Raw genomic sequence first — 11961 nt, forward strand, 5'->3', positions numbered from 1 at the left:
AACGTAAGTTGACTGAAGGGAGAGGGAGATGGGACGGGTAAAATTGGGATGAAGAAGCTGGGAAGGACAGCGTTGGAATGGAGGGGAGGGGTGGGGAGGAATGTGGTGGGGCAGCGTAGATAATGTAACATTTTCATCATAATATCATTCCTTTTTCCGTTTTTTTAAATTAACATGTTGCGCTAATATTGTTTTGACTTACTTGCCGTATCAAAAGAAAATGGTACAAACCAGCTGAGATACTAATAGTACTTTCCGGTAGAGTCACTTGCCTTCAAGAAATGGCCGCGTAGTATTATTTCCCGTAAACTCAACCATTTAACATTCGCAGAAATTCTAAACTTTACAGTTTGGGAAAGAAGAAAATTATTTTCTACCGTTCTGCCATTTATTTATGTTAACTTTATAATTTAAACACCTGGAACATATTCTTCAAAACAGCAACATCTACGGTCGGAGCCTTCAATTCGATTCCTGACCTATCACTTACAAGAAGAAATCAACTTAAAACGCCGATTACTTAAATCGTGTTTCAAGCAGATGAAGAACATTGGTTTATCATTGCGTTTGAAAACAAAAATGTCATTACTGTAAACGTGTTATTTTAAATTACATAGTAAATGGGTGGAGGTAACATAACCAAAGGGATAACCTGATACTTTAAAACAACATTCATTGATGTTCCGTTGATACAAAGGCTCGTTCGAGTTGGTCGATTGATTGTCCATTGCACTCTTTTACAGAAATAACGTTTTGGAAAGGAGTGATATTCTCACATTTCCGAAATCTAACATTATGCCGCTACATATGTAATTACATATCCTCATAGCAGATGTCCTAATGCCGAGCAGAGAAGAAAAAACATAATAATATTAGCCTCATGAAGAACAAGGTTTGCAAATCAAATACCAAACTTAGGTGACCGAAAGTTTGCTATCTGACTCGTCCTTTCTTTAAGCCTCGTCTTCTGCCTCCTACCACGCAGAGGAGCAGGACATCTAAGGGTTGGGACACTTCAGATGACCTGCAGTTGGGAAATGAAACTACAGGTAAAATGGAGCTGAAATCTTTGAAAAAACAATCTCACTTGGATTAAAAGTGACGCTTATAGCTACGTCTTTCTGTGCACGTTCTTACGTATTTTTGGAGCGCCACTTTTTTCTAAGCTTGTGCGCTGTTTCCACGTTTCCTGTTCGCCACTATTTATCCGATACTGTATTCGTGCTTCCTTCTATTACAATAATGATTGCACAAATCAATTTAAATACGAATAGGCGACGCAGTGTACGACCAGTCAAGTCATTATGCAGTGTTAATGAAGCGGAAAGTTTTACTGAATCATCTTTAGGGTCTTGAGCGTGGGAGGAGACTAGTGGGCGACGGGAAGGTGAGATGGGAGTTCATTGATTTTCATTTCTCGCACCAGGGACAGCTCTGTTGGCCTGTATATTAAAATAAAGAAGTGTCACGATGATACAGAATAGGCCGTACTGACGCCCTTGAATCCGTCTTTATTTCCGACTCAGCAAGGGATGCTTGGTAATGCAAGTATAATCTTGAATTTAGCTATAAACAATAAGGCAAATAAAATTCCACTTCGCTTAGAACAGAACTTTTTATTAATTCAGCGTGAGTCACGAAGGTTTCAGAGATAACTTCAATCGTAGGGTTCATTCACAATGGCACAATTTATTAGCAAAATGACCCACACCGAGCTGTAAACTAACAATAAATATGAAACCAAAACAACTCATGGAGTGAAGAAAATTGCGGGGTTTTTTTTCAAATTTGTTTATTTTGTCCTTAGAGACTCACTTCGACACAAAGTTACAATATAATTTAATTTCACATGTTGGAAAAAGAAAGCAGTGTGATCATATTTATACTTGCCCATAGGGCTGGATTTTCCTATTGCACATCAGAAACCGCCCACGAAGCGATGGCAGCTGTGATTATCGTTGAATACATTTGATGAGTGTTAAAAAAAATCCCCGATTGCTAGCTCGAAATTGTGAGATTTTCCGATTTGTCAGTTCCCAGACCCATGGCTACAAATGACTATAAAATCCAGTCCTTCATCACGTGGTGCATCTTTGGAGCGGAATGCGCCTAATGCTAAGGAAGGTTTAGCTAATTTCTGAAAATAAATAGATCTGGTTAATAGCACCTAACTCGATTGCTTTCCATTCGTTCGGCCGATAAGGCAGTTCAGTTCACTAGAGTCTGTTGTTGGAAATTTCACAGTAACTATGGCTGAAAGCATCCAGGTTGTACCGCCGGCAATATTCAACGGGTACTGATTATAATATAATTTTCTTAGTGCAGTAATGCTGCATATTTTGAGGCCCTTTGAAGCATTGTGCGTTTTTAACAATAAGATGAAATGAAAATGACATAGCGATGTTTATATGACTCATTGGCTCCAGCCTCCACATTATGTTCAACTGTAGCCTTCAGAAAGCATGATGAACTGCCCAACCTAATACGTTATAGTTTCCATTGAATAGTTGGAGAAGAACAAAGAGTTCAACTGGTGCAAAATTGCGGACAAGAATACATGCACTGGGAATCAGAAATAAAAAGCGCAAACTTTGAAATACATAAGCAAGTCGGTCGGTATGGTTGAAACTAAAGCTGATGTTAACAGACTGCCTGCCTAATCCCAACATTTCTTACATTTCATTCTGAACTCTGTCACGAATGTGATCAATATTGTTTCCACTACGACTGTTAAAATAGTCTTTGTTCATTGCGGGACGGTGTTGTGGGCCCAGTGCTTGCTACACTTGCCAACGTAACAATCAGTGCATTATAAAAAAGTTCAATGGACGGGAAGCACATTGAAACTGATCATTAGTACATGGTTGTAAGTCTTTGTTTAATGGACCCGCACCCGAAACGTTTACTGTTTTTCTTTCCACAGACGCTGCTTGACTTTCTGGGTGTTTCCAGCATTTTCTGTTTTTATTTGTTTAACTGCAACTCAACTGATATCAGCTGAGAATTTCGAATAGGCGTAAGGACAAGTAATAAGATAATCATAAAAATCTCTCTGAAATGAATACAATCAAGCAGAAATAAAGCCATAATATGCAGTGAGCCGAAGGGCCTATCTCCGTGCTGTAAGACTCCGTGACTCTTAATGTACCATGCATAGATTACAAATACCGTAGATTCTGATCGAGGCTTTAAATAGTTCGTCCCATCCTGTTTAAGGATGAATTTTAAGGGACCAGACCGGAAAACTGAAGTTCCAAGTATGAGCTGCTGTCGTGTTTTTCGCCCTGCGAGAGATACTTGCCTGACTCCCCATTACTTCCAATTAATGTAAGTGAGCCAATTTCTTCATGGCATAGTCTCGTAAAAGGACTGTTGCAAAATACAACTGGCAATTCAAATTTCGGTTGCGTCACGACACTCCTTCGCTGCCAAGCGTCAGCACCTATGATGTGGATGATCCTATTCTCATTGGGTTTGTTTTCCATAACAGGAAAGACCAGGACAATGTGGACTTCACGTCGTATTATTTTGATCTTAATGGTATAAATATCTGGAAAGAGAATATGTTCAGCACTTCTTAAAATCGGTCTCATTCCGGTTTGTTGTCTTACTGCAATGGTCTTGGAGCTTCAATCCCATGAGACAAATTCCAGCAGGTTAGGGGGTTCCGGAATTGGGCGGGAAATCCGGCACATCATACTTCTTCTCTTGGCTTTAGAGGAGACATTCCTGGCGGCAGATATTCCGCTTTAGGATACATATCCATGCAGAAGTGGGAGAATAACCACAAAATGCATTGATGACGTTAGGAAAGAGTAGAAAGGAAACAAATATTCGTTTTCTATTATTTCACGGCTAGTAGAGAGTAGTATACACCAGTGATCCTTAATCCTGGGTGTAAGAATCCCTTTGGGTTTGATGGGGGGATGGTAGGTTGAAGGGACAAATATTAGAGGAGGTACTTATTCACTGAGGTAATTTAAAATTGGAGGTATGAAGTACTGGCCCCAACGGAGAACATCCTAACCCGCTGGAATTTATAAGGTTATCTCATGGGACTCGAGCTTCAAGGCTCATTGACGAAATAAATAAAATATGCACTTGGCACTCTAGCTGTCTTGCTCGTACAGCTGCTTGCAGTCCCCGGAAGTTCCGCGACAGTATTTAAAATAAGCAGTGCGTCACGTCATCAATTGTTCGGCCTGACAGGCACAGAGTGTGAACAAGTCTATGCTACCGAAAATAGTCGAACATTTTATTTCAATTCTAACTGTAAAACAGAAACTATAATTACACCCAAATTTCCGGGCTTTCTGATGTGAATATAAAACAGGTTCACGCACAATACCTGTCTTTATTTACTTTCATTAGTCTTTTAAAAATTGTGAACTGAATTCTATTTATGAGTCACCAGTTAAGAAAACCGAAAATAATCCAAATCAAAATATTTTGTTTCCGGTTTTAAATTGTTCCATTCTCCTATTTTCCCCTCCCCCACAACTGAAAGGGCGAAAAGCCAGCTGTCATTGCTTTACTGACTAACCACCGAAAAATAGATGCGATGTGAGAATAATTACCGCATCATGCGGCTCCCCCCTTCTATTGGGCTCATGTGTCGTCCGGCATTGGAAATTCACCTTCAGTGGAATTACTATCGGAAATGCTATTAGTTTAACTGCCCATAAAAATGAAAAAAAAGAAAATGAATGGTTCATTCTACATTGAATGCATCCCTTCATGCTGTAATTAAACCTTGACTGTCCCGGGTTGCACAACGAACCTGTCCAGTTTGCTGTGTATAATGACTAAATCGTGTATCAGTTTTCAGGGTTCCTTAATGATTGGTTGAAATAATTTGTCTCAATGAAGTAGATGCAAGGATGCCAGGTATTTGACTCCAACTCCACACATATCATCTATTATATATGTACGTGCGCTATCATTAAGTGATTGGAAACAGTCCAGCCAGCTAAAAGTGAAAATAACCGATCTTTCGCATCACCAAAGGCTAACTTAATTTATGGTAGGTTTAGAAAATGAACATTCAAGTCTGGAAGGTGCCAATCACCTACATTTTGCATATGTGCAAATACTTCATATCTGATGGTTGTAGATGTAGGAAGAAAAAAACAATGTTCCTGATGGAGGATTATATCTGACACACTAACTTTTTCTGTTCTCTCTATTTGTTTCGAATAACCTTCAAGTGGTTCCAAGGTTTTCTATTTTTGTTTCATTTGCAGTTTTTTTTAACGTTGCTTTTGCAGTATTCTGTTTATACGTTTAGGCAAAGGTCATCGGTCTTTCAGACAGTGCGGGATACGGGTGGCAAAACAGGGTCAGCTTTACGTAGGACGTGCTAGAGGTATCATTAAGAACTTTGCATTCCTGACATCTGATGGAAGGAAGTGAAATGTAGGAAGTATCATGGATCAGTACAGCTTTCTCAATAACATTTTAGATGATAATGCAAGCCCTTTTGGTCGTTAAACATGACGCATATTCTGCAAGTGAAACTTGATCTTTTTGAGAGGGCCCCAGAAGTAAAATCTCGCAGAGACTTGAAAGGCAATTGTTGGAATGCTGACTCTGCATTCGAGTGCTGAAGAACTACAACAAAGCTACCGATACGCTGCGGGTAGCGGAGAGTAAAGGGGCATCACAATTAAAGGGGCATAGAGTCGCAATTAATGGCTAAAATCAAGTCTTTTAAATTATGAATACTTCATCTGTATAAATCTTTCTTAGCAATTTGTTGGGTCAAATATAAAACCAGAAGGAAAATAAAAGTACTAAAAATGGAAACTTTAAGCATTGCCAACAAAAAATACATCCTTGGGAGAATGGGTTGGAATGTCATCTCCACTCTAAATGATCTACGTTTAATTTCCTTTCTTTAAATAGAGCAACAACAAAATATTCTGCAGGAACATTATGTACTGTCAAACGAATGTATTTTGCCATTACTAAGTTTATAAACAATGCCTTCTGTAAATCCCACGGCTGGTGTCGTTTGCGCACGCTGTACTGTAGGCACAGCCTTAAGCTACTTTTCTGAACAAAAATAAACCAACAAACCTCACTGCCTGTCACCCAAAGATGTTGCTACCGCTTGTTTAAGAGACTACAGTCAATTAATCAGCGACATATGAACAGGGAATGTACCATAATATCCTCACACACGTAATTATGCTGCATTGTAATTTGGATAACTGATGTTATAAAACTGTGTGGAAAATAAAAAAATATGTAAAATGTCAAGTTTGGCACTTGATGCTTAGAATAGAACAAAAACATTAATGTGCATATATCTCTCCATAGACGAGTCTTTGGTTTCACGTCGCGGTTGTCTGGAATGTGAAACGTATTAACTGTACTTCTGTTAAATAGATCCAGAAAATCATTGCGATTGCATGTAAGTGTTTCAAACATAACATAGGGTATCAGCAATCTACGATTTCTGCGCTTTGTGTTGTAAAACTATGCCATTGGTTCACGAGGACTGCTATATTTGTTTTTCGAAACTTTTGTACAAAAAAAGTCGCGACCACCGCTATATATGAAACTATGCCGGGTACTGGTATGTGTCTGCTGGTTTTAGGTCGTTTGTTCTATTCAGATGCGACGTTTGAGTGAAATTCTTATCAAAACAATGCCATGTCCAATTTAAGATGGATTGCATTTGGTTCGTTATAGCACATAAATAACATGCAAAAAGCTATGTTGAACATACTTTCTTCAATATTGTAAATTTCCAGCTAATAATATACGAATTCGTCACAATTATAGGACAAACATTTTTATGAATACATGAACCGCGCTGTTTTGAATATCTAACTATAAAGTGGCAGCATGTGTAAAGCGGTGAGATGAATATCTTTCGGGTTTAGCATTATTTGGTGGCAGATCTAATAACACCCGAATGTTTGGTAGTGATACTGACAGGTCTGTGATTTTTTTGAAATCTGGTATGTGTTACTTGAGTTTACGAGTTGCACTTGACACTTTTCATAATAGTTTAACGTAAACTTTGCAGAAACATCAAATAATTACGTGCGTACAAGCTAAAGGCTGGTACAAATGTCCTGATTTGCCCTGAACCTCCAAATCAATTGGAAAAATAACGATAATGAGGTATTTCAGCGATATTCGAATGACAGTCAAGTTTGAAACAAACTAAGTTGCAGACTTCACTCACATTCTGTTTATGTTTAGTAACAAGTAATGCTGCACCGACTTAATAAATCCTAACGTTACAATCTGTACGGGAAACCTCCAGCATTTCGAACAACGTTCGGAACAGCGTACTGCACAACCTCTGTAAAGCAGTAATACAGTTTTGGCTATATGTGATCTTCGCTAGCTCAGATAGTCACAGAAAATAGAATGCAGAGTCAAAAAAGTGATTGTAGTTGTTTAATAAACGTTTAAATGCCGTTTTGTTTTTAACAAACATGGTGTGTTTTATTAACATCAATGAGGTTTATAATACGATCTTAATTGCTATTTTAAGAAAGATGCCTTATTTAATTTACATTTTTCCTGTGGATATCCAAATACTAAACCTGGAGAAATTGGTTATTTTGTAGTCAGAAGAATCATATTTCTGAATGTAATACTAGACAACCAGACGACGAGGTTAAAAGAAAAAAATTCGCATGGACTTGCAATTCCAATTTCCAGTACCAATACCAACTAAAGAGGAATCTGGAAATTATATTCAAATTAAATTTAAATGAAACTGGTTTATACTTTAGGCCAAGTGAGTGGTTAACCATGGCACCTGTCTGTTCATTCGGCGTACAAATGACAACATGGGTGTTTGCTTAGAATTCACAACTAACATTCGGCGACCATCTGTAAACTTTTGATCTCGGGGTCCACAAAGGAAGTCAACACGTATTAACTGTAGTTATGGTTTTCGATGTGAGCATGATAATTAGGTACCCTTGAAGCTAAGTTGCATTTCTCTCCCACTCCCCACTCCATAGACACACAATTCAAATATTTTATGTAACGAATTAGAACGCGGATGGTTTTGCAGCGTAAATGAATAGTTGCACCCTGATACTCCACCAGGATTAGAGGTGACATTCAACAGTATTGATTCAGTTCGCGTCCTAAAGCCCTTCCTACATTTAGCACGATGTCGGGCCAAACCTACCTCGTGTCAATCTACACTCCGCAAATGTGACCCCGAGTATTGCCAATTTTCACGGTTCCCCAGTTTCTAAAATTGCAGCGGGTAAGATTTACGATATTATTCAAATGCTTCTTTCTCTAACATTGACTTCGAAGTCATTGCTGTTTTTTTTCTGAATTCTGTAAGGGCGAAATAAAGGACAACGAAGCACTATTGTGCTGCTAAACTTCAGCATGTGTACGTATTATAGGGAACACTGCGGTGATCATTGCCGAAGATGTACACTATTGCTTGCAAGTAATTTCGTTTTGCTAGCGACGGTGAACAGACTGGGGTGTGACTGCTGGCGCTGCAGCAGGGCCGCGTGTTCTGCCGGCTGTGAGCTTTGGCCGCTGCCCTCTGCGGTGCAGGCAGCGAGGCGCGCAGGCGCGTTGCAGCCTTTTCCAACGCGGCTCCAGCGCCCGAGCCGGCTGAGGCGCCCGCCAAAAAGGTCACGTGACGAGCGAGCAGTCGCTTTGCGGGCCGCAAAGAACGGCCTTCCTTTGTCATTAAAAAGAGAAGGAAACGTGTAGGTGAAACATCAGTCTGACTGCCCGTGCATTAAACGAACAATCCTGCAGGTTTATTTCATACAAAGATAATGCAAACGGTTTGAAGGACCTTAAAACCATTTAGAAAAGGCGACTGGTTCTCATCATATGTTTACAACACTGAGGCAGACTATTGAGTTCCAATGTTGATTTCCAACGCCAAATACTCGCATGCCATTTAAATCAAATCCTTTCTACCTAAAGATGTTCAATTGGAAAACTGCTATGAAATGCCATGGAGAGAACTAGCTGCCACTACCTGAAAAATGTCTCACATAAACGATGGTACGTTATTACTAACCGTTCACTAAGCCCTGAACACATCACAAAAAGAAACAGCTTGTTTGTGAGAAAAGGAAATCCGCTCGTTGAGCAAAGAGCTAAAAAAGAGCCTGCAGGAGACGAGAACGTTACCCACCACTGATAACGGAAACAGGAAGCAGCTATCTGATTAAAACATTTACTTAGAATTTTGATGGATTATGTCTAAGGTACTCATATAATGCTTTTATATTTTTGTTAGCGTCACTATGACAACGAACTTATTATCACATTTTCAGTTTACTTATGAAACCCGAACAAAAAAAATCTTCAGTCTTATATAAAAGAGCCGCGCTCCCAGGTCTCTCCAAACGAAAGTACAAATAACACTCGATTTTCAAGTGGAGCCTCCATTATCATCATTTTTATTTACGCATAGCATCACTTGTCGGATATTGTCGGCTTTAAAGACACTGCAAAGTCATTAATTTTTTTGCATGAACATAGATTGCAAAGATCATTATATATTTACAACCGATTTTGAAAGGTGCGCCATAAGGCCATGAAGGTTTTCAGGACTTGCCACCGAGGTGACATTTAAACCCATGACTTAGAATGGCTTTTCCGGTGCGGTTAGCTGAAGAACCCCTGAGATAGGAACAACCTGTTGGGACACACCTGCAAAGTTGCTCCTTTTGTACACCAAGAAGCTACAGACAGATATATACACGTGTTTTTTTTTCAGGGAAAGTGCGTATCAATTACAACTTTTACCGAATATAATAAAAAATGCTGACCTGTAATACATTTTGAGTGAGAAGCCAATTGGCCCGATATCCACCGGTTGTGAGTTGGAGGATGAGATCCAAGTACTGTTTTAGTTAATTTTGCCCAGTTACCTTTGCTGATGTTAGTGGAGCCCGAGAATCAGTGCCTCTCTATCGCTCGCCTGCGCCTCTGTACCTGGAATTTCAGGTCCGACCATTGACCCTGTCTTCCAATTTGCCCATCAATTTGTACAAGAATGAATACAGAATATTGAATTCACTCAGATATGTGAAAAGACCGTGAAGATGGCATGAACCTGACACACTACTACGGCGTTGGTAGGGATTACTTTTTTTTAAAATTAGAAAGCAAATTACTTATTTTATCTGATCTACTTAATGTGTTAAACATTGAAAAGGAAGTACTGGGTGCTCCAATTGTGATACCAATAACTTTCACACTAATGAAAAGCGAGTAATATTCTACTTATATCAACTCAAACCTTCCAGGTTTCTATTTGCTTGATCCCCATGGGCCTGTAGGAAAGTCACTGTTACCGCAATGTTATTTCAAATACATTAATTATGTGATCTTTTTCATTTCCTTTACTGAGACATTGCTAACCTTACATTCACTGCGACGCATTATATTCCCTCTGTGAATAAAGTTAAAGGATTTTTAGTGTCTTATTAAGAAATAGATTGTAAAAGTACATAATGTATAACTTTCAATTGGACTCTGGATATTCAAACAATATCATTCCCAATCATTACATTAATTTGACTCTAACTGACAGTTCCTTAATATTTCTTTGCGTAAAAGCATTATGATTCGACACAACTGATGGAATTGGCTGTTTTGGAGATAGTTTTTTGTGCTATTGTACTGTTGTGCAACTGAAGTGGACTTTGAAAAGTTATATTTAATTCAGAAATCAACAAAATGCTGTAAAAAAAACTAGTTGGAGGTTTTTAAGTACGAGAGGCCTGGACGAATGATCTGGAGACATGAGTTCAAATCTTGTCAAAGCCCTCGGGTAATTTAAATTATGTTAATTAAAGGTATTCTGAAATAAAATGCTAGTAGAAATTAGGATTACCATGAAACTACCCGATTGTCGCAAAATCCATAGATTGCTCACTTATGTCCTCCTAGGGAAGACATTTCTCTTTCTTACCTGGTCTGGCCTACGTTTGACTCCAGATCAACTTGAGTGGCTCTTAACTTCCTTTGAGCAAGCCATTTAGTTCAACTGCAATTAAGGATTAGCATTAATTGCTGATCCTGCTAGCGACATCGGTAAATGAAAGAGAACAAAAAATGCGTTATTCGGCCCGTTAATATAATACATGTAATAACCACCGAATACACTTATACATTACTAATCAATATCAAAACCGACATTAGGCTGGTTTATTCATATCTTGTTTGCCTCATACACCAGCCACCTTATTGCCAACTGTTTGCAATTGTGAATGTTCGGGTAATGAATGTATTGTTCTGATTAACCATAACTAGAATAATTTTTTAAGTATTGACCGTCACGTGGTGCCTTTTGTTGATTTTGTAGGGAGTAAAAACTGAGGAAATCGATAAATATAACTTATACAAATCCTGTTTAAAAATTTGCAAATAAAAGAGAGAGTTTCCATAAGGTATCTACGTTCAGGTTTGTCTAATTTGCAACATCTTCGGAACTACCATAGTTCACATGGAAATGTGCATGGTGCGATCTTTTATAATGCAACCTTTTCATAAGATGAGTCATAAAGAATAGAGATGACATATTTTAGAAACTTTTGAAAGCTTTTAAGAGAGGGATGTGGGTAAAAATTGTTTCATAAGGTCATCGTAGAGCCTTTTTCCCCCCATTTTCTCTGCATTGCAATATTCGATACAGGGTAGAGTTGGTGCCTGAAACGCACTGCCAGGGGAAGTGGCAGAAGCAGATTGGATCGAAGCGTTGAAGAGGCATTTAGGCAGGCACATAAACAGGCAGGGATAGGGGAACATGAGACTATGTGCAGGTAGTTAGGATTGGCATCGTGGTCGGCGCAGACATGGTGGGCCACAAGGCCTGTTCCTGTGGTGTACCGTTCTATGCGTGAAGTACAAAAGGAAGTTTTTTTTGATTTTTTGGAATTCATTGGGTATGGTGGAGGAGGATTGTCAACGTTATTGAAAATATTGTTAGCTTCA

Source organism: Pristis pectinata, chromosome 5, assembly GCF_009764475.1.
Source record: "Pristis pectinata isolate sPriPec2 chromosome 5, sPriPec2.1.pri, whole genome shotgun sequence".
Taxonomy (NCBI): Eukaryota; Metazoa; Chordata; class Chondrichthyes; order Rhinopristiformes; family Pristidae; genus Pristis; species Pristis pectinata.